The sequence below is a fragment of the Labeo rohita genome, chromosome 10, assembly GCF_022985175.1.
Source record: "Labeo rohita strain BAU-BD-2019 chromosome 10, IGBB_LRoh.1.0, whole genome shotgun sequence".
Taxonomy (NCBI): domain Eukaryota; kingdom Metazoa; phylum Chordata; class Actinopteri; order Cypriniformes; family Cyprinidae; genus Labeo; species Labeo rohita.
Window position 1 is genome coordinate 22925720 of NC_066878.1, and position 20518 is coordinate 22946237.

Here is a 20518-nt window from a genome sequence, read left to right on the forward strand (position 1 = left end):
GAAAAATCGATCATTTTGACCCATACTGTGTTTGTTTGTCTATTGCTACAAATATATCTATGCTATGTATGAATGGTTTTGTGGTCCAGGGTGTCATATTACATTTATTTATGTGTTACTAATTATTAATTAAATGATTCATTGAGCATTGGTGTCTTTTATCATGTTGTGATTTATTTATTTATTTATTTTACAACACATAGCATTTTCTTTTTTATCTGAAGTATAGTCTATGACATACAGAATCTGTATTTTGTAAATACATGTCGTTGATCTTACTGTGAACAGTTTTTAACCTCATGGTTTTTTATCAAAATGTCATATCTTGATTTAACACTGAAACTGTAGACTTCTGTCTGAGAATTGAGTCTGGGTTTATAACAGAGAACTGCTACAAATGACTATGGGTAATTATGGTTAGGTAAAACTAAAACCAAAAGCATAAAAAAACCTAACTGAAAAAAAAAAAGTTAACTGAAATAAAATAAAATAATAAATAATGCACTTGTTTTATTTCAGCTAGCTGTCAAGGCAAATTCTCATTTTAATTTAGTTCAGCTTGAAGTACAAAAACTAAATAAACAAGAATGAATGAAGAAAATGACAAAAGAAGTATAAGACGTTTTATATAGAACATGTATTTAATATAAAAACACACAAGACAATTACTAAAATTAAAATTCAAGTGAAAACAGAAAATCTATAAATAAAATCTAATTAAAAATGTATTATAAATCATACTACACTTCTTCCTTAATGACATGTAACTACACCATCTGACTGAAAATACCGTCTTTCTCCATTGATGGCAGTTCAAAAATGTCTGTGTGTTGTGATAACATAATATTTTTTTTGCACACATTTAAATGTGATTTAAATTGCAGTCAGAGACAGGGTCGTTTCTGCACACTGCAGATCAAGATGTAGGTCAGGCCTGTCTGTCTGTGAGGCAGTTTGCAGAACAGAGAGAACTGAACTGTACAAAATCAAAATCATGCTGCTGCTACCTGATCCCCTCTAAAGCGGCACGCTTAGATTGCACTGTGCATACATATTCAAATTGTGGTATATGTTGATGTTTCAGACTGCAGATCTTTTTTTCAAAGATTACTTTTTGATTAAACAGCAATAATATAATGAATAGACAATGTTGCATTTAATAACTGAGATTTTATGATCTCACAAGCTGTTGGGAAGTTTTAATGGACTCTTATGAGAGTCAGTTTAGATAATATAACCACATGGTTCATTCATTAATGCAAAACTCTATTGATTAAGAGCTCAAATTATACACTGATGGACTGCTACAGTTTTAGTAAAAGTAAAAGTAGTAGTCTTGAATTAATAAAAATGAAAGAATTTGAAAACATCACCTCCAATAAAAAGATCACTACAACTTTGAAGAGAGGTCTTAATTTGGTCATTTGTACCATCATAACAGTCATTGACCACAACTGTCAATTTCTTCTGTGAAACTAAGTAACAAAATGTAACACTTTAAGTCAAGAATGCATTCTTTTAAAACCTTCAGGACCCTCCAAAAGTCTGCTGTTTAAAAAAGCAAAACAAAACAACATAAAACAACACAAAGCACAGAAAAGCAAAACAAATTGACATGAAACAACATGGAAAAGCAACGTACAACAACGTAAAGCAACACAAAGCAAGGCAACAAAATAAAAATAAAAAAACCAACACAAGGCACAGCAAAACAAAAGAACATAAAACAATACAAAGCAAAAGGAAGCAAAACAACATAAAACATCACACAGAAAAGCAAAACAAAATGACATGAAACAGCAAGGAAAACATAAAACAACAAAATAAAAATAAAACAACACAAAGCACAGCAAAACAAAATAACAAAACAATATAAAGCAAAGAAGAGAAAATCAAAACAATGTAAAACAACACATAGCAAAACAAAAAAACAAAACAGAAAAGCAAAACAAAATGACATGAAACAACATGGAAACGCAAACTAGAACAACATAAAGCAACACAGAGCAAGGCAGCAAAATAAAAATAAATAAAACAACACAAAGCGGAGCAAAACAAAAGAGCATAAAACAGTACAAAGCAAAGGAAAGCTAAACAAAACAATGTAAAACAGAGCAAAGAAACAACATGAAGCACAGGAAAACAAAACAACATTAAACAACACAAAACAAAGACAAACAAAACATAAAACACTTGACAAACATTTAAATGAGCCATTTTGCTGTGTTGGCTGAGCAAAAAATCAGTAAAAAATCAGTCAATTTTTTTTTATTTTTCCAGTCTGACCAAAGATTTTGTTGTTTTAGAGATTACATGCCTGTGACATGCCTCATGAAAAAATGTCATTAAATGTGTTTCACTTGCATTCAGTGAAGCATAAAGAATAAACAAATCTTTTTAAGAAACTATCCTGTCCTCTGGAACGAAGAAAAAGTGTAAAGCGCTGGATGCTTTTATTGCTAAAGAACATGACGCCTGGTCTGTTTCAATCTTCTGTACATCTACCAGTCAATCTGATAACAGCAGCTTCAGGCATGTTTGACAGCCGCTACATTTGCATTGCCTTTTCATCGTCCCTTTAAGTGTTTATTGTCAGAATCAGATCAGATCAGAATATAAAGTCACCATGTTTTTTGTAATCATCCCTTTGGTCACAGTGCAGTGGGGAGGCAGATATCATCTTTGCCCTGCGGCGTGACACGCGAGACATGCAGTCATGAAAGTAGTTTAGTCAGCAGACACTCATATCACAGCTGGGCAGAAAGAAAGGAAACGACCTTCATCTAAACACCTCAGTGAAACGTAGGTTGCAAAACAACACCTCACTGTTTAAAGCTTCAAGAAACTTTAAGACACTACTGACATGACACTACTGTCAGGATTTACTGAAAACACACAACTGCATATGCATTTATAGAAGTTCCCCTTTCAGATGCAAAAATTTGCAAAATCATGCAAAAACTATGTGACATGGCTGTGAGAGCTCATTTTCGCTGCTCTAGATTGTGTTAATCATTATGGAAATGATCCGGCTGCGTGTGTGGTCTTTAATTTCCTCATTGTCAGTAGATCAACCACAGAACAACCACTCCCATTGGGCTTTAATGGGATTGTGGTCTCATTGACCCTGTTTAGTAGCCTAAATCAAGTCCATAATCATACTGTTCAATCAGTATTGTAACATTATTGACGTTATGTTTATACTGTATAGCCAGAAGAGAACTGGATCCCCAGTGTAGCCTAAGGATGTTTTTTCTCCATTATCCAACATCAAATGGACTTTTTCATTTATTGCCACAGTCGTCTTTGGTTTTCACACCCGGGGACTAAAGATAAGTGATATGGCATGATTTTCTATCAACTTCTTGATGAAACTGCTTAGGGGTGAGTGATGTAACCACAATAATTTTAATCATAACAGTGATACACATCACCTAATAGTAATTTGGACTAAAAATGGGTCTGTCACTACACCAAAATGTATGAACCTTGAATGGTTGATCGTCTATATAATCGGAAATTGTAGACTATTGAGCACTATTAAACATTAAAGCACTATTAGCTTCATCTGCATTTTAGCTTATTACAGTATTTCAAGGAGAAGTCCACTTCCAAAATTCACTTAAAATACACTTCCAGATTCACATATAATATGCTCACCCCATTGTCATCCAAGATGTTCATGTGTTTCTTTCTTCAGTCATAAATAAATTATGCTTTTTGAGGAAAACATTTCAGGATTTTTCTCCATATAGTGGAGTTCTATGGTGCCCCGAGTTTGAACTTCCAAAATGTAGTTTTAATGCGGCTTCAAACGATCACAAAAGTGGTTGTAAATGATCCCAGCCGAGGAAGAAGGGTCTTATCTAGTGAAAAGACTGGTTATTTTCATTTAAAAAAAATACAATTTAAATGCTTTTTAATCTCAAACGCTCGTCTTGTCTTGCTCTCCATGAACTCAGTTAGGGTATGTCGAAAAACTCCAATAGTATTTTCTCCCTCAACTTCAAAATTCATTTCAAAATCATCCTACATCGCTGCAGAAGTACCGACACAGTCTTTGCAAAGTGAACATGCAAAGAAGATCAAACACCCTTAACAAAAAAGGTAAAACAGCGATATAGGACGATTTTGAAGTTGAGGGGGAACATGAGATGGGAGTTTTTCGACATACACTAACTGTCACGAACCGGAAAAAAAAACAGTCCTGGCAGAGTAAGACAAGACGAGCATTTGACATTAAAAAGTATTTACATACAAAAGTAAAAAGTATGAATTGTATTATTTTTATTAAAGTAACTGATCGTTTTACTAGATAAGACCCTTCTTCCTTGGGTGGGATCATTTGAAGCTGCATCTAAACTACATTTTGGAAGTTCAAAATCGGGGCACCATATCAGTCCATTATATGGAGAAAAATCCTGAAATGTTTTCCTTAAAAACATAATTACTTTACAACTGAAGAAAGAAAGACATGAACATCTTGGATGACAAGGGGGTGAGTACATTATATTGAATCTTTGTTTTGGAAGTGGACTTCTCCTTTAACTTAATATTACATTGTCTTGGCTTAACTTGAGACCTTTGTGAATAAGTCTTGACAAAACTCTTGTATTTAAAAGTTACTCCAGTCTTCAGTGTCACATGATCCTTCAGAAGTTATTCTAATATTCTGATTTGCTGCTCAAGAAATACTTATGAATGTTGTGTCATGCTGCTTATTATTTTTGTGGACATGCATATATCTTGTCACAAATATTTGGTGAATAGAAAGGTCAAACGAACTGAATTTATTTGAAATCTATTTATTTTTCTAACAATATAAATATTTTTATTGTCACTTTTGATAAATTTAATGTGTCCTTGCTTGATATTATTATTATGTTTTTGAGTGTCTATTTACACTAAGTGCAAATAGCACGCCTTGTTGGCAGAGGCTATTTACACTAACTCCGCTCACCAACGTGTGATTGGACTAGTCAACACTACAAGAAGAGACAAGTGTCAGACATCAGCTCCAGTGGCGTGGATAGTTAAGTATGTGTTGTAATCTTTTCGATGCGATCGACCCGGGTTTGAATCTGCCTTTTGGCAAACTCTTTTCTTTCTTTTCAAATCTCATATAATTTCAGAAAGGCATTTATTTTCAATAAAAATGAAGGAAATAATCAAAAAGTATTGGTGAAGGGAGGACTTATTGTCCCAGTAAGGCAGAATCCATTTAATAATTTGAATTAAAATTATAATTTACACTCAATACACTACTGAGTTGCAGATAATTGCTTCTATTTGCAATAATTGCATTTAAATTCTATTTTCACTTAGTGCAAATAGCTGCTGCTTTATTATTCTTTTCGGTAACACTTTATTTTAAGGACTAGTTCTTACTGTTAACTAGTTGCTTATTAGCATGCATATTACTAACATATTGGCAGTTCATTAGTACTTATAAAGCACATATTAATGCCTTATTCCGCATGAGAATATTTTAGATCTCTTAATCCACTCCATACCCAAACTTAACTACCCTACTAATTAATAGACCAATTCGGTGTTTACAAATAGCGATGATGTTTTTGTGGGTGGAGCCTATCTGGTGGCAGAAAATGACTGTTTTAATGTAGCTGTGGAATAAAAGAATAAAAAAAGGTAATTTTGAGTTTATATTTCGAAATTCGGACTTTTTTCTCACAATTCCAAGACTATATCTCACAATTCTAAGAAAAATCAACTTCTTGATAGAGAATGAACTTCTTCATTCTCTCTTTTCCGAATCATGAGTTTATGAGTCCCACACTTATGGCTTTTTTTCCTCAGAATTTATAAACTCGAGTTAAATCGAGTTATAAAGTCCGAACTAGGAGATATAAACTTGCATATGTGAGATAAAACAGGTAAATGTTATTTAAAATGTAATAGTTTAAATAGTACTTCATGCTGTAACTGTTGGACTAATGCAATGTGTCCCCTTTGAACCGCATATGTGAATATTATGTAGACTTATTGTTTAAATCAAACTTGTTCTTTAAAAGTAGCATAATCATAGCAGGTTTTACCCATTAGTCTGTCTGTTTAAACGTCTGCATTTAGTTTCAAATGGTATTTTTGAAGACAGTATCCAATACAATGATTTGCATTCTGATTCTGACATCCAAAGGCACTGCAATGCATTTTTTCTTTTATTGCATGATTTTTCCTGTTTCCCTCCACTCATTACCAGTGTTTTTTTGCCACCACAATGTGCTGCAAGCGCAAGTGACGTAACATTGACGCCTACTCCAAATTTGTCCATAAGCTGCAAATTAGGGAGTTTACTGAGGCAAAAGTCATAGTTTGTAGTTAGTTAATCGTGAGAATTGTTCCCTAAACTAAAATGTGACTTTTTTTTTGTTTTAAATCTTATTGATCACAAACTCTTGAATGGGAATGGGACATCAATGCCCTGGCAAACAGTACAAAATATTTTACAACTATTAACTGAAACCTGCTCTTCATAATTTTTTAGTAAGTGGGCTTTTGCCTGTTTCATTGCACTGCCTTGCTCTGTTCTTATCTCTTCAGTCATCTGAGATTTATGAGTTACAGCAAAGCTCTTGTGGAGATAAGTGAAGAAGTGCTTTCAAATGCTTTTTTATGCTTTTCTTCTTGCCTGCATCTGCACAAGGGCAGCTCTGATATCTCGGACAGCTTCAGCTTCAAGTTGTTGATGAAGTGTTGCTTTTGTGATTATTTGGATCTTGATTGCACTAGCAGGATTTAGTTGACAAATGCCAACAGCTTGGATTAAATCCACAGACAAATCCTGGTGGAACTTTAGTGAACCCAAGACCAGTTAACAAATTAGTCAGTGTATTAGGCTGAAAGCCACTCAGTTTGTACCTGTTGGTTAAGTGTTAGTAGAATTTCATCCACGGTTCTGTCATTATTTATTTACCTCCACAATAAAACAAAGTGAAGTTTTTCTTGATTTTTTTTCAAGTGGAATGTTTAAAAGAATCTATTTATATAAAAATCATAAAAGTTCTCAATTTGTGTTCTACAAACTATGGGAACACAGGTTGATAGAATGACATAAATAACTGTAAGCTTTTATAAGAGCATTGTACTTTTTCACTCTAGCTCTTCATCATATGATCCAAGAGCAAACCAAATAATCTTTATTTGGTGCTAAGCACAGAAATCTGGTCAAGTACTGAGTGATTGCACCATTGTTGTTCAGGACAAAACAAGAGTGTATTCTTGGATTGTTTTAATACCAAGACTGTGAAATCGCATTTTTCCGCTCAAACCGTTGCATTTCGGTGTGAGTTACAGCACACCGTTAAGATGCGTGTTTGTAGTCAACGTTGCAGAATGCTCAGGAACGTCCTAATCTAATCTAGCCTCCATATGTTTCTCTTTAAGGGATCCTCCCATGCTTAAGACCTCTTGACTGTGCGATGGTCAGAAATTCCTTGCATAATTGTATCTTGGCACCTGTCCCTGAGTGTTTGTGGCATTGCAGCTTTAATTCAGTTTTGGCCTTTGCAGAACAACCAAACATACTTTCATTCATTAAGTTATAGAGAGTCTTGCAGTGATTGAATTGATGTAAATTATATTAAACAATGTGGGATATTCGGTGGTTGTTTTCTAAAAGCAAGCATCACTGCAGCATGAAAAACATGCCTCTACATTGCATTTTGAGAAGTGTTTTGACAAAAACACCAACAGCTTTTTTTTTTTTCCTTTTTCACACAAATTATGATTACAGAGCAGATTATGAATTAATAAAGACTTATTTTTTAAAGGTTTCTTGCACAAGACTATGTTATGACCTGAAAACACTTTTATCACAATGCATGATTTGTAAACGAATACGTTTTGATGTTTCCATCACATAAACAGTCTTATCTAAAAAAGTAAAATTGCTGGGTAGCACACCTGGTACGCCATTGAGTTTGTGAGGCAGGGCGCTCAGGTACACGTTTCGTGAAAAACCAGTTGCAATAAAAGAGCTTAAAGACTTGTACAAGCAAGATAAAATGGCATGGTTGCTTCAGGAAAGACGACAGAATTTTTAAAGACAGAATTAAACTTGCAGTGCCACTCACCAGACATTTTATCTCCAAATTTTCCAAAATACATACAACAAATAACATTATTAAATGTTGCCTGATGCATATTATATTATGTTTTGGATAAAACTGAACATGCTTTTAGTGCAACCCAATGGAAATTTCGAAACATACAAGAAACAGCATAAAATCATTTTGCTGTAATGTCGCCACATGCACTTTTTCCACATATATTTCTTGTGCAATACTATGTTATGACCTCAAAACACTTTTATCACAGTGCGTGATTTGTAAATGAATACATTTTCAGCTCCGTACATATGGCTTATCTAAAAAAGTAAAATTGCTTGGTAGCGCACCTAGTACGGCATTGAGTTTGTGATGCAAGGCACTTGGAAACGAGTCTTGTGAAACATGAGTTGTGCTAAAATAACTTGTAGAAGCAAGATAAAATGCCATGGTTGCTTCAGGAAATCTGTTTTTATCAGATGTTTGCCTTTGTTATGAGATTTTTAATACAGCATTAAACCTCTAAAATACACAGAACAAATAGCATTAAATTTTGCCTGATTCATATTAAAATATGTTTTGTATAAAACTGAACATGCTTTTAGTGCAACCCAGTGGAAATTTTGAAACATACAAGAAGCAGCATAAAATCATTTTGCTGAAATGTCGCCACAGGCACGTTTTTTGTTAGAGGAAGTACCTGAGACTCATCTACAGACCAAAAGTACCAAAGAAACTAAGAGCTCTTTTCACATTAGTAGGTAACCATAGAGCAACAACAGCACAATAAACTTGCTGTGTGAAGATGCATCAAGCAATATCAAATGAGATTCAAGAACTGTGGCAGATTTCAATTTTGGGGAAACCATAAGTGAATGTGAACTGAACCTGAAGTTTTTTTCCACATATACATTTCTTGCACAATACTATGTTATGTTATGTTATGTTATGTATCTAAAAAAGTAAAATTGCTTAGTAGCACACCTGGTACGCTAATGAGTTTGTGATGCAGGGCGCTCAGGTACACGTTTCGTGAAACACGAGTTGCGATAAAAGAGCTTAAAGACTTGTACAAGCAAGATGAAATACCATGGTTGCTTCAGGAAATCTGTTTTTATCACATTTGCTTTTGTTATGAGAATTGTGAAGACAGAATTAAACTTGCAGTACCACTCACCAGACATGATCTCATTTTAAGACTTGTAGAAGCAAGGTAAAATGGCATGGTTTTGTTTTGTTTTGTTTTATCACGTTGCTTTTGTTATGAGATTTTCAATACAGCATTTAACTTATAGTGCCACTCACCAGACATTTCATTTCCAAACTTCTAAAATGCATACAACATATAACATCATTGAATTTTGCCTGATTCATATTATATTATGTTTTGGATAAAACTGAACATGCTTTTAGTACAACCCAATGGAAATTTTGAAACATACAAGAAGCAGCATAAAATCATTTTGCTGAAATGTTGCCACCAGCACGTTTTTTGTTAGAGGAGGTACCTGAGACTCATCTACAGACCAAAAGTACCAAAGAAACTAAGAGATCTTTTCACATTAGTAAGTAATCATAGAGCAACAACAGCACTTGCTGTGTGAAGATGCATCAAGCAATATTAATTCAGATTCAAGAACTGTGGCAGATTTCATTTTAGGGGAAACCAAAAGTCAATGTGAACTAAACCTAAAGTCTTTTTTCACATATATATTTCTTGCACAATACTATGTTATGACCTCAAAACGCTTTTATCACAGTGCATAATTTGTAAACGAATACATTTTGACGTCTCCATCACATAACCAGCTCCATACGTATGACTTATCTTAAAAAGTAAAATTGCTCGGTAGCGCACCTGGTACGCCATTGAGTTTTTGATGCAAGGTGTTCGGATACGAGTCTTTTAAACATGAGTTGCGCTTAAAGAACTTGTCTTGTAGAAGCAAGATAAAATAGCATGGTTGCTTCAGGAAATCTGTTTTTATCTTATGTTTTGCTTTTTAAGATTTTCAATACAGCATTAAACTTATAGTGCCACTCACCAGACATTTCATTTCTGAACAACAAATAACATTACTAAATGTTGCCTGGTTCATCTTATATTATATTGTTTTTTGGATAAAACTGAACATGCTTTTAGTGCAACCCATTGGAAATTTCAAAACATTTTTGCTGAAATGTCGCCATGGACACATTTTTTTTGTTAGAGGAGACTCATCTACGGACCAAAAATATCATAGACACTAATGGCTCTTTTCACATTAGTAAGTAACCATAGAGCAACAACTGCACAATAAACTTGCTGTGTGAAGATACATCAAGCAATATAAAATGAGATTGAAGAACTGTGGCAGATTTCATTTTTGGGGAAACCATAAGTGAATGTGAACTGAACCTGAGGCTTTTTTCCACATAATGTCTCTTCTGCAGCTGAGCAGCTCTGTAAAGCATATCACTGATGTTATTTCAATCACTTTCATGAAGTTCAGATATTTCCTCCTGTTCATTACAAACACATGATGTGTGTGCGTTTTACATTAGCTCCAGACAGAGTTTGTGGACTAAAAGTGGTTCAGACACTGGCGTCTAGAGACCCACACTTGTCACTTTGACAATTATGAATTTGCAACTTGTCAAACAAATGAGTTAAAAGTTTACAGTATTTTGCCAATTTGGTCTATGTGCACTGTACTTGAAGTACAATGAGTCACTGTGTCACTATTTTGAAGAAAAAGTCAAAATAGTAGTTCAAAGTTTATACTAAAGTCAAATAAACAGTGAGGTAAATAATAACAGGATTCTAATTTTTTTGGTGAACTAGATCTTTAAGTTGGACTTTCATTGAGAGTATCAGAACAGGGTTGTCTTTCATTCAGAACTGAATTGAGAATACTTCCAAATTCATTTACTGAGTTTTGTAATTAGGGCCAGAGCACCGGTGCACTGTAAGTTCAGTCAACTCAAATAAGTTTAGTCAACTTGAAATGTTAAGTTGTACTAAGTGATATTTGAGTTCATTCAACTTAAAATTTTTAAGGCAGCTGGGTAACAAGCCCAGCTTTTAAGTTTAACAAACCAATTTTTTTGTTTAGTCAACTCAAATATCTAAGTTGTCACTTAGTACAATTTAACATTTCAAGTTGACTAAACTTATTTGAGTTGACTGAACTTTAAATTTTAAGGCAGCAGGGTAACAAATTATTTTAAGTTGGCTCAACAAATTGTTTTCTTCTCCAAAATTAAATTTTTAAACATGCTCAAAAACTCAAAAATATGGGTTTAAGAAGTGGGTGTGGCAAAAATGGCTCAATAGTGCCACCTATAAAATTTCTAAGAAATACCCCTTGAGCTACATTTCACATACATGTATGAAATTCGGTGGACACATGTAACACACCAACACCTACCAAAAAGTCCCGGTACAAAATCCGAAACCCAACAGGAAGTCTGTTATTTTGAATTTTCTCTGCAAGTTTTGTGCCGTTTTTCCCATTTTCAGGCATTGTATTGTAACAAACTCCTCCTAGAGATTTAAACATATCAACACCAGATTTGTTCAGTGTAATCTAACAAACTTTGTGACGTTAAATTGTGAAGATCTTAAGTTTTCGCTGAAGGGCGTGTACGTGGTGGCCTGACAAACTTTGATGTTTTGCCATGAAACAGGAAGTTGTTAGAATTCAGGCATACAATGTCAGATCTGCACCAAAATTCACATGTTTGATGAGAGTCTTGTCCTGAACACATGCCCATGCCTATATTTATAGTAATAGCGCCACCTGCTGACAACAGGAAGTGGAATATTTTATTCTCTAACGAACTCATCTAGAGATTTAATGACATCAACATTATATTTGGTCAGTCTAATCTAAAGGCCTTTGTGATGTGAAAAAAGATCTTGAGTTTTCATTAAAGGGCGTGTCTGTGGCAGCCTGACAAAGTTTGATGTTTCACCAGGTAAAAGGAAGTTGTAATAACTCAGCCATTCAGTGTCTGATCTACCCCAAACTTAAGAGTCCTGGCCTGAACACATCTAAAGGCTGATATTCTGTTACAATCATAGCGCCACCTGCTGGCAACAGGAAATGACTTGTTTTACACTAACTTGCAATGCAATGTCCAATCTGCACTACACTTCACATTTGGTAAGAGTTCTGGCCTGAACACATCTAAAGGCCAAAATTCAGTGATAATCATAGCGCCACCTGGTGGCAACAGGATATGTCATGTTTTACGCTAACTCAAACATACCAACTTACCAACATACCAATCTGCGCCAAACTTCATGGCTTGAAAACATCTACATGCCAATATTCAGTCATAGCGCCACCGGCTGGCAGCAGGAATTTTGGCACATATAAATGACTTTGACATATTCCTCCTATATTTACCACTTTAAATGCATATTGCTCACCATTTGCTGTTTTCCTAAAGCCACCTGGTGGTGGTGAGCCCATGTGTGAGGGCCCTTTCAACGCTTAATTATTATTTTTATTTTAAAAACTCTTGGTGTTCAAATCTTAAATTCTAAATTTTGTCCATTCCTGTCAGGCAGAAAGGAAGAAAGTCAGTCAATGTGACTAGAGAGGTGATCTTTGATGTAATTTGATTCAGAAAGTCACAATCTATCTAATGTATTTCCTACGTTCTCAGCAACAGTGTAGGAACACAAAGACAGGGCGGGTCTGGCTTACTAAAAATGCCTGCTTTGAGATGCCAACAGAAGTAGCATAAGCAAGTATAGTACCCGAATATCAGGAGCAGCTCAGTGTCTTTGGCTCTTTGTAGATGAATCAGAGGGACTGTCTGAAACCATGTCATTGTCAATCAGCGTGCATCCTGTTTTCAGTTGCTGTGCGCGAGAACGATCAACTTTTATGCATGTGATGATGTGTCCCGTGAGCTTGTGACACATGGGTGGTTTCTTAAAGCTCATTCTGGGATTTTGTACTTGGCCATTAAATTTATCTGAAGTGATCTGCACCTCCATACTTTTCAGTAACTAGAAATGTAAATAATTAATTTTAAAAAATGGGAGCAAATACTAAAACCGTTTCTATGTTTGTGGTCAGAGCTGTGCTAGACAAAAGTGAAGTGAACCTGCAATAGAGACTGAAACTGATACTGCAGTTTCGGTCTGTCTCGTGGACATGTTGGATCTCTGTCAATCACGAGCAAGTTATGATGCATTGCAATGTGATAAAGTGCATGTCATTTTGTTATATCATAAGGTAGTTTCTGAAACCAAGTTGTAGTGTGAAATGATGATGATTTAAGATGTTTTATAACGTCCTAAATATATAGTACACTAATAACCTTTTCTCAGGACATTAAGTGTAATTACTAAAAATAAGAAGAAAAGCTACTTCCCTGATAGCTCTGGAGGGTATAATGGTTAGAAGGAATGTAAGATATTTCTCCACAAGCCAAAAATGGCAAATTGTGCCTAGGCAGACAGTGATGGCTTTATTAAGCAACTGGTCAATCGTCAGTAGTATCTGGGTCATTGCCTTAAGGAGAGATGAGACATTGATATTGCCTTTGCCAGCTGGCTGTAATGGCAGTATAAGGCAGGCTTTGTTAACACTTTCTTTGCGAAGGGAAATGAACCCTCTACCAGTGGTGCAGACATATCGTGCCAGACTTGGTGACATTTGTGGTCAAACACATCCTTTCTTGCACACTGCAAGGTGTAGCACTCTGCATCGGATATCTCAAGTCAGATAGTTGCATTGATCTTAAAACAACATCATCTCTCTAGTATAATAAAAATAAAATGTGCATTTTCACCTCAACTATATGCACTATATGTGACCACCAAGGTCATGGTTGAAAACCAAGGGAATTCATTCATCGAATGCAAGGTTTACAACTTTGCCCAATGCATAAATGTATTAATTAATTAATAGTATATTAATATTAATTTATATAATTAGTATTAACATGCAAATCTACTGCCAGAGCCTTAAAGGGGAAGCACTGCTTTGTTATGCTGCATGAAAGGAATGGAAAAAATCATGGTCATGCAAATCTTAATGACTGGAAATCTCATGTGACTGGGAGAGTTAAGATAAGAAACCATGTTTGTTTGAAAGGTTTTCTAAAACTTGAAGTGGACCAGCTAATGGGTCTTCAGAGGTCTGTAACTATGTAGTCTTGTGATCTGGATCTCAAAAGGAGGTCTACTGGATACTGAGGAAGAGCATGATGTCATAAGAATGTGCCGCTGGCACTGTGCAGAGAAACATTCGTAAATACAGTATCTCACAAAAGTGAGTAAACCCCTCACATTTCAGCAACGTTTTTAGTATGTCTTCTTAAGGAACCATACTATAGAAATCAAACTTAGTAGTCAATGTGCAGCTTGTATAGCAGTGTATATTTACTGTCCCCTGAAAATAACTCAACATACAGCCATTATTGTCAAAATAGCTGGCAACAGAAATGAGTACACCCTAAGTGATAAAAGCATTATGTCATTTAACCACGCAAAGCCACATGTCCTATTAATAAAGTTCATGTTTTTGTCTGCTTGACAGGACCATACAAAGTTGTGTATCTTGTATTAGAGCAGTTAAAATTTGGTGCTTTAAGTACAGTTTTCTCATACTGACCACTGGATGTTCAACAAGGCACCTCATGGCAAAGAACTCTGAAGATTTGATAATTAGAATTGTTGCTCTCCACAGAGATGGCCTAGGCTATAAAAGGGTTACAGGACTGTGGCCAGGGTCATACAGAGGTTTTCCAAGACGGGTTGAGAAAATTGTATCTCTCCTACAGTCAAGCATGGTGGTGGTAGCATCATGGTCTGGGGTTCATTGATGGAAACATGGATTCCATTATGTACTGTACATTTCTGAAGCAGAACATGATGCCTTCCCTTCAGAAACTGGGCCGAACGGCAGTTTTCCAACATGATAATGACCCCAAACACACCACCAAGATGACAGTTGCCTTGCTGAGGAAGGTGCAGGTGAAAGCGATCTGACCTGAACCCTGTTGAGCACCTATGGGGCATCCTCAAGCGGCACTATGTGTCTAACATCCAGCAGCTCCATGATGTCAGTATAGAGGATTTGAAGAGGATCCCAGCAACAACCTGTGCAGCTGTGGTGAATTCCATGCCCAGGATGATTAAGGCAGTGCTAGATAACAGTGGTGCTAGCACAAAATATTGACACTTTGGACACAGTTTTGGCAAATTCACTTAGGGTGTACTCACTTTTGTTGCCAGCTGTTTTGACAATAATGGCTGTATGTTGAGTTATTTTCAGGGAACAGTAAATATACACTGCTATACAAGCTGCACATTGACTACTCTAAAATATATCCAAGTTTCATTTCTATGGTATTGTCCCTTGAGAAGATACTAAAATGATTGCTGAAATGTGAGGGGTGTACTCACTTTTGTGAGATACTGTGTTTCAACAGTGTTATTATGAAATCATACCTATGTCCCAGGTTCTTATGTGTAAATAAGGGAGGCATACAAAATGTGCAGATCTATGCATCCCAAGAAACAGAGTTAAGGACCACTGATAGACTCATGTGACTGAAAGGATGACGTGACTGAGAATGTGTATTTATTCAGGGATCTCAGGAGGCTCGCACCAATGTGTTCCCATTGAGTTCATCCAATCATGTAACAAAATAAATGCAACAAAGCAGTGCCTAATCTGGTATACAAATCAGTTCAACAAGACTTCTGAAACGATGGTCATCAGCAGGCAAGATGAAATTTTTGCAAGTTTACAAGTCAAGATTCAAGTGCTTTCAGGAGGCTGCACCATTTCCACCAATCTTTTATTAGTTTTGAGCTACTTTTTTGCTACCCAGGCTAATTGGAAATACACGGCTCTACCCACATTTCTGCATAACGTACAAATACGTACAAATCTACTGCAGTGTCCAGTTGAAATGAACACTAGAGGCAATAAAACTTGGACAACTTTTATTGCTTTTCACTTGCATTAGTGCAAATTAACCCAAAGGGTAGGTGCTATGACCAAAATGTTATGTTGCCTGGTAGGAATCATTTTATATCAGAGTACAATGTGTGTACAAAAGTTTGAGGTAGGTAAAATTTTAAGTATTTTTGAAAGAAGTATCTTAGGCTCACCAAGGCTGCATCTTTTTGTTTAAAACTGCAGTTAAAACAGTAAATTTGTGCATGTATTATAATTATAATTGAAAACAGTTAATCGTTTTTTGAAAACTGAGTTTAAAGTTCTGCATAACGTACAAATATGTACAAATCGCTGCAGTGTCCAGTTAAAATGAACACTAGAGGCAATAAAACTTGGACAACTTTTATTCCTTTTCAAACAAAGTATGATTTACAGGGCAGTTTCGATTAAGAAAGCCATTCACACAATTCCCTGCACAATATTATGTAATAATGACTTCAAACAATTTTAAGATGCTCAGAAATTTGAAAAACTTTTTCATTTTAGTGTCATAAATACAGAGGCACATTCATTTCACTTTCAAAAAATGTAAAAGATCCTTTACAGTGCAAAAGTAAAGTAGTGCATTGCTTTCCATAAAAACTAGCTAAGTAATGCAATCAGTTACTTGTTTTTCATGGAGTAATGCGATATTGTAATGCATTACTTTTAAAAGTGGAGCAGAGTTTATCAGAGTTTTATATACTCTGAATATGAATTCTCCAGCCCATCCAGATACACTATACTTCAAACTACAGCTCTACTGTTTATTGATTACTTTCAGTAAGACTTTGCATACATATGATTCAGAATATTAGAGCCAGATTCATTTTGACTGAGCAAAATTCTGAATGAATTCCAGTTTTACAGTCAAGTGGATTTAGTGAATCAAAGTCCCTGAGAAAGAGCTGAGTAAAAATGGAGCCGGTACTTATACCGAGTCAGAGCAGGGGGTGAAAGAACAAGGTAGCTTTTTTCCCGTGTCAGATATTTAGAAGTAATCTCTGAATGGAGTGAATGTAAAGAAAAGAGACTGCTCAGGCTGCATTTGGCAGCATTGGCAAAAAAGGGCTGAAGCGTGTGCAGATGGCCAGTGGGTTTGTGGGTCTGTATAATCAAACACTGTACTGTCACAGAGTTTCCCTTTAGTATAAATGAACATACACTGTCTTATTGAGGTAGTACTGCACCCATATAAACACTTAACAGAGACATCCTATGTCCACAAACTGTCCTGGAATAGAAAGTTTTTAACAAATCAAGACTGTTTGCTAGAATATATATTTCTAATATGTATATTACATGCAAGTTATTTGGAACAGAGTTGGAAGTGCACTTCTGTGTAGATAAATGTGATGGTTTGAGGAATGCCTTCTTTTTTGTTTACTGACGTTACGGAAATCGCAAACAAACTGCTGATGGCTGGAATTTCCTGTTAAAATCAAACCTGACAGCTTTGAATTGGAATTATTTTAGGCGTTATATTCAGTGGATGTTATACAGTCATTTAACAGGAATCAGGTATTTTGCATGAGGGGGAAAAAAGTTGCCGAAGCAGATTTCACCCCTGTTCAAGTTAGTCACGTGAATTCACTGCATTGAGTAACAGAAAGCGTCTGGAAAGTGACTTCCGTGTGAGAAATGCTTCATGCATCGCTGAACTATTGACAATAGACAAGGGACTTTTTTTGTGCATGAAATTTCACACAAATGTGACTACACCTTCTGACGAGAAAAATCTTCTGTAATGTACATTTAATATTAAATAACAGCAAATTTTTTATTTCACATAAAAGATGTTCACATATAGTCCACAAGAGAAAATAATAGTTGAATTTATAAAAATGACCCTGTTCAAAAGTTTGATTCTGTAATACCGTGTTGTTCCTGAATGATCCACAGCTGTGTTTTTTTGTTTAGTGATAGTTGTTCATGAGTCCCTTGTTTGTCCTGAACAGTTAAACTGCTGCTGTTCTTCACAAAAATCCTTCAGGTCCCACAAATTATTTGGTTTTTCAGCATTTTTGTTTATTTTAACCCTTTCCAACAATGACTCTATGATTTTGAGATCTTTTTCACGCTGAGGTCAACTGAGGGACTCACTGATGCTCCAGAAGGAAACACAATGCATTAAGAGACGGGGGTGAAACTTTTTGAATTTGAAGATCAGGTAAATGTGTCTTCTGGGAAACATGAAAGTATCTTCTGTAGCTTCTGAATGGCAGTGCTAAATTAAAAAAAATATATATTATATTTAGGCAAAATAAGAAAAAAATCTTCATTCTGTTTTCACCCCTGGTTCTTAATACATTGTTTTTTTCCTTCTGGAGCATCAGTGAGTGTTTGAACCTTCTGAAATAGTTGCATATGAGTCCCTCAGTGTGAAAAGATGGATCTCAAAATCACACAGTCATTGTTGGAAAGAGTTCAAATACACAGAAATGCTGAAAAAACAAAGAATTTGTGGGACCTGAAGGATTTTTGTGAAGAACAGCAGCAGTTTAACTGTTCAAGACAAACAAGGGACTCATGAACAACTATCAAAAAACAAAACAAAACATCATTCAGTTAACAACACAGTATTAAGAATCAAGGGGATGTAAATTTTGAACGGGGTCATTTTTATGAATAATTTATTTATAAATAATGTATTTATGTTATTTTCTCTTGTGGACTATAAGTAAACATCTTTTATGTGAAATATCATATTCAGGTCAGTGCTAAATAAACAATAACATGCATTTTGTATGATCCTTCTTATTTTGGTAAAATAATTAACATTTTGCAGATTCTTGCAAAGTGTATGGAAACTTTTGACCTCAACTGTATATTTGATTGCCAGGAAATTGCCAAAATAAAAGCTATATGGTTTAACAATTAAGAAAAGGATTAAACTAAAAAATAAATTAAGAAACTAGAATGTGAATATTGATATTGTAGTTTGACAGTGCTATAAAATATGTGTTCTTTATTTTTATTAAATACAGTTTTTTAGCTGTTTTGTAGTGGTGTATTTTCTAAATCAATTGGTTTTTAGCAGATTTTAACAGGTTTTAGCATTTTTAACTGTATTTCACTAAATAAAGAGATGTTTTAGCTGGTTTAAGAGATTTTTTAAAAAACTGGTTTTAGGATGTTTTTTAGCTGTTTTTTGTTTGTTTGTTTGTTTGTTTGTTTAATCAGCTGGTTTTATTTATTTATTTTTATTTTTTTATTTTTTTGCTAAATGTAGTGGTTTTAGCTGTTTTATTTTTTAGCTTTTATTTTCTTTCTTTTTTTCCCTAAATGAACTTTTTCCCTAATTCAGCTGGTTTTAGCTGGTTTTTAGCTTTTAAAACTACTAAATTAAAACTTAACTATTTCAAACTGAAGACCTTCAAAATTCAAGCTTTTAAAACTACTTAAAACTTTCTGGCTAGGCTTTTCCAACCTAACTTAAAGTTTGTCTAGTTTTACGGTACAATATTGGTAGTATTATTTCAATATATTTCTTAGTTTGTTTCATATTTTTATTTAATTATAATAGTAATTACAAAAAATTCTAAATCTTACAAAATTCTAATATTTAATAGTTTCATTTCATTGAATGGGTCAAAAGCAGTGGGGACGTGGCCTATGAAAACTCAAGTGGAAAGAGATTCACTGCCTTTAAATTTAAGATGTTTGAGTAAGTTTTAGTAAGTAAGTAAATAAATAAATAAATGACACCCGATTTTTCCCCCAGATTTTTCGGCCGTCTAGTGATAATAAATTGTTGCAGAAAAACAAAATATGACAATGTTGGTTTTTAAATGCTGGTTTTCTGTTTTATGAGGACATTTTATAGATGTAATGGTTTTCTGTACAAACTGTATTTTTTATCCACTTACCTTAACGCTACCCCTCACAGGAAACTTTCTGCAGTTTTAGATTTTCAAAACAGTTCATTCTATATGATTTATAAGCTGTTTCCTCATGGGGACCAAAAAATGTCCCCACAAGGTCAAAATGTCCTGGTAATCCTATCTCTGTAAGCACATTTAGTCCTCATAACATAGTGAATACAAGGTACACACACACCCCTCGCCACCATCACCACTACCTCAACTAGTGGCTACCCTGGCAACAAGTCCAATGATAAAGGAATTGAAAGCCAGTGTTCAACAACAAGACAGCGAGACAATCGTCCCGTGTCATGCATTAGTTAATGAGCTTGGAAAAGGGCAGCTGGGGTTTCCCTCTCTGAAAAGAACATTTATATTTCCACTTCTCCAATCAGCCTTTTTTGCTGAGTTGCATTTCCTCATGTTACATATCCATCTCATGTTCTGTTCCCGCTCTATGCCAGTATTCCAGCATTGGTGAGTCTAAACTGTGCTCTGGAATTAATCGAGCACATGAAGGCATGTCCTAATGCTCTTATGTGATACACTGAACAGGATTATGGATTGTTGGCGTTTTCGTCACTAGTTTTCTTGTAAGCCAGTACACTGCATTGCTTACGTAAGCCGCATTCAGTAG

The 20518-nt window shown here is 35.0% G+C and overlaps 1 protein-coding gene across 1 annotated transcript in view; it reads left to right on the top strand.

Annotated features, from left to right (window-relative positions):
* Positions 1 to 20518, top strand: part of cdc42se2 (CDC42 small effector 2) — a 49720-nt gene that overhangs the window by 1465 nt on the left and 27737 nt on the right. The window lies entirely within an intron of this gene.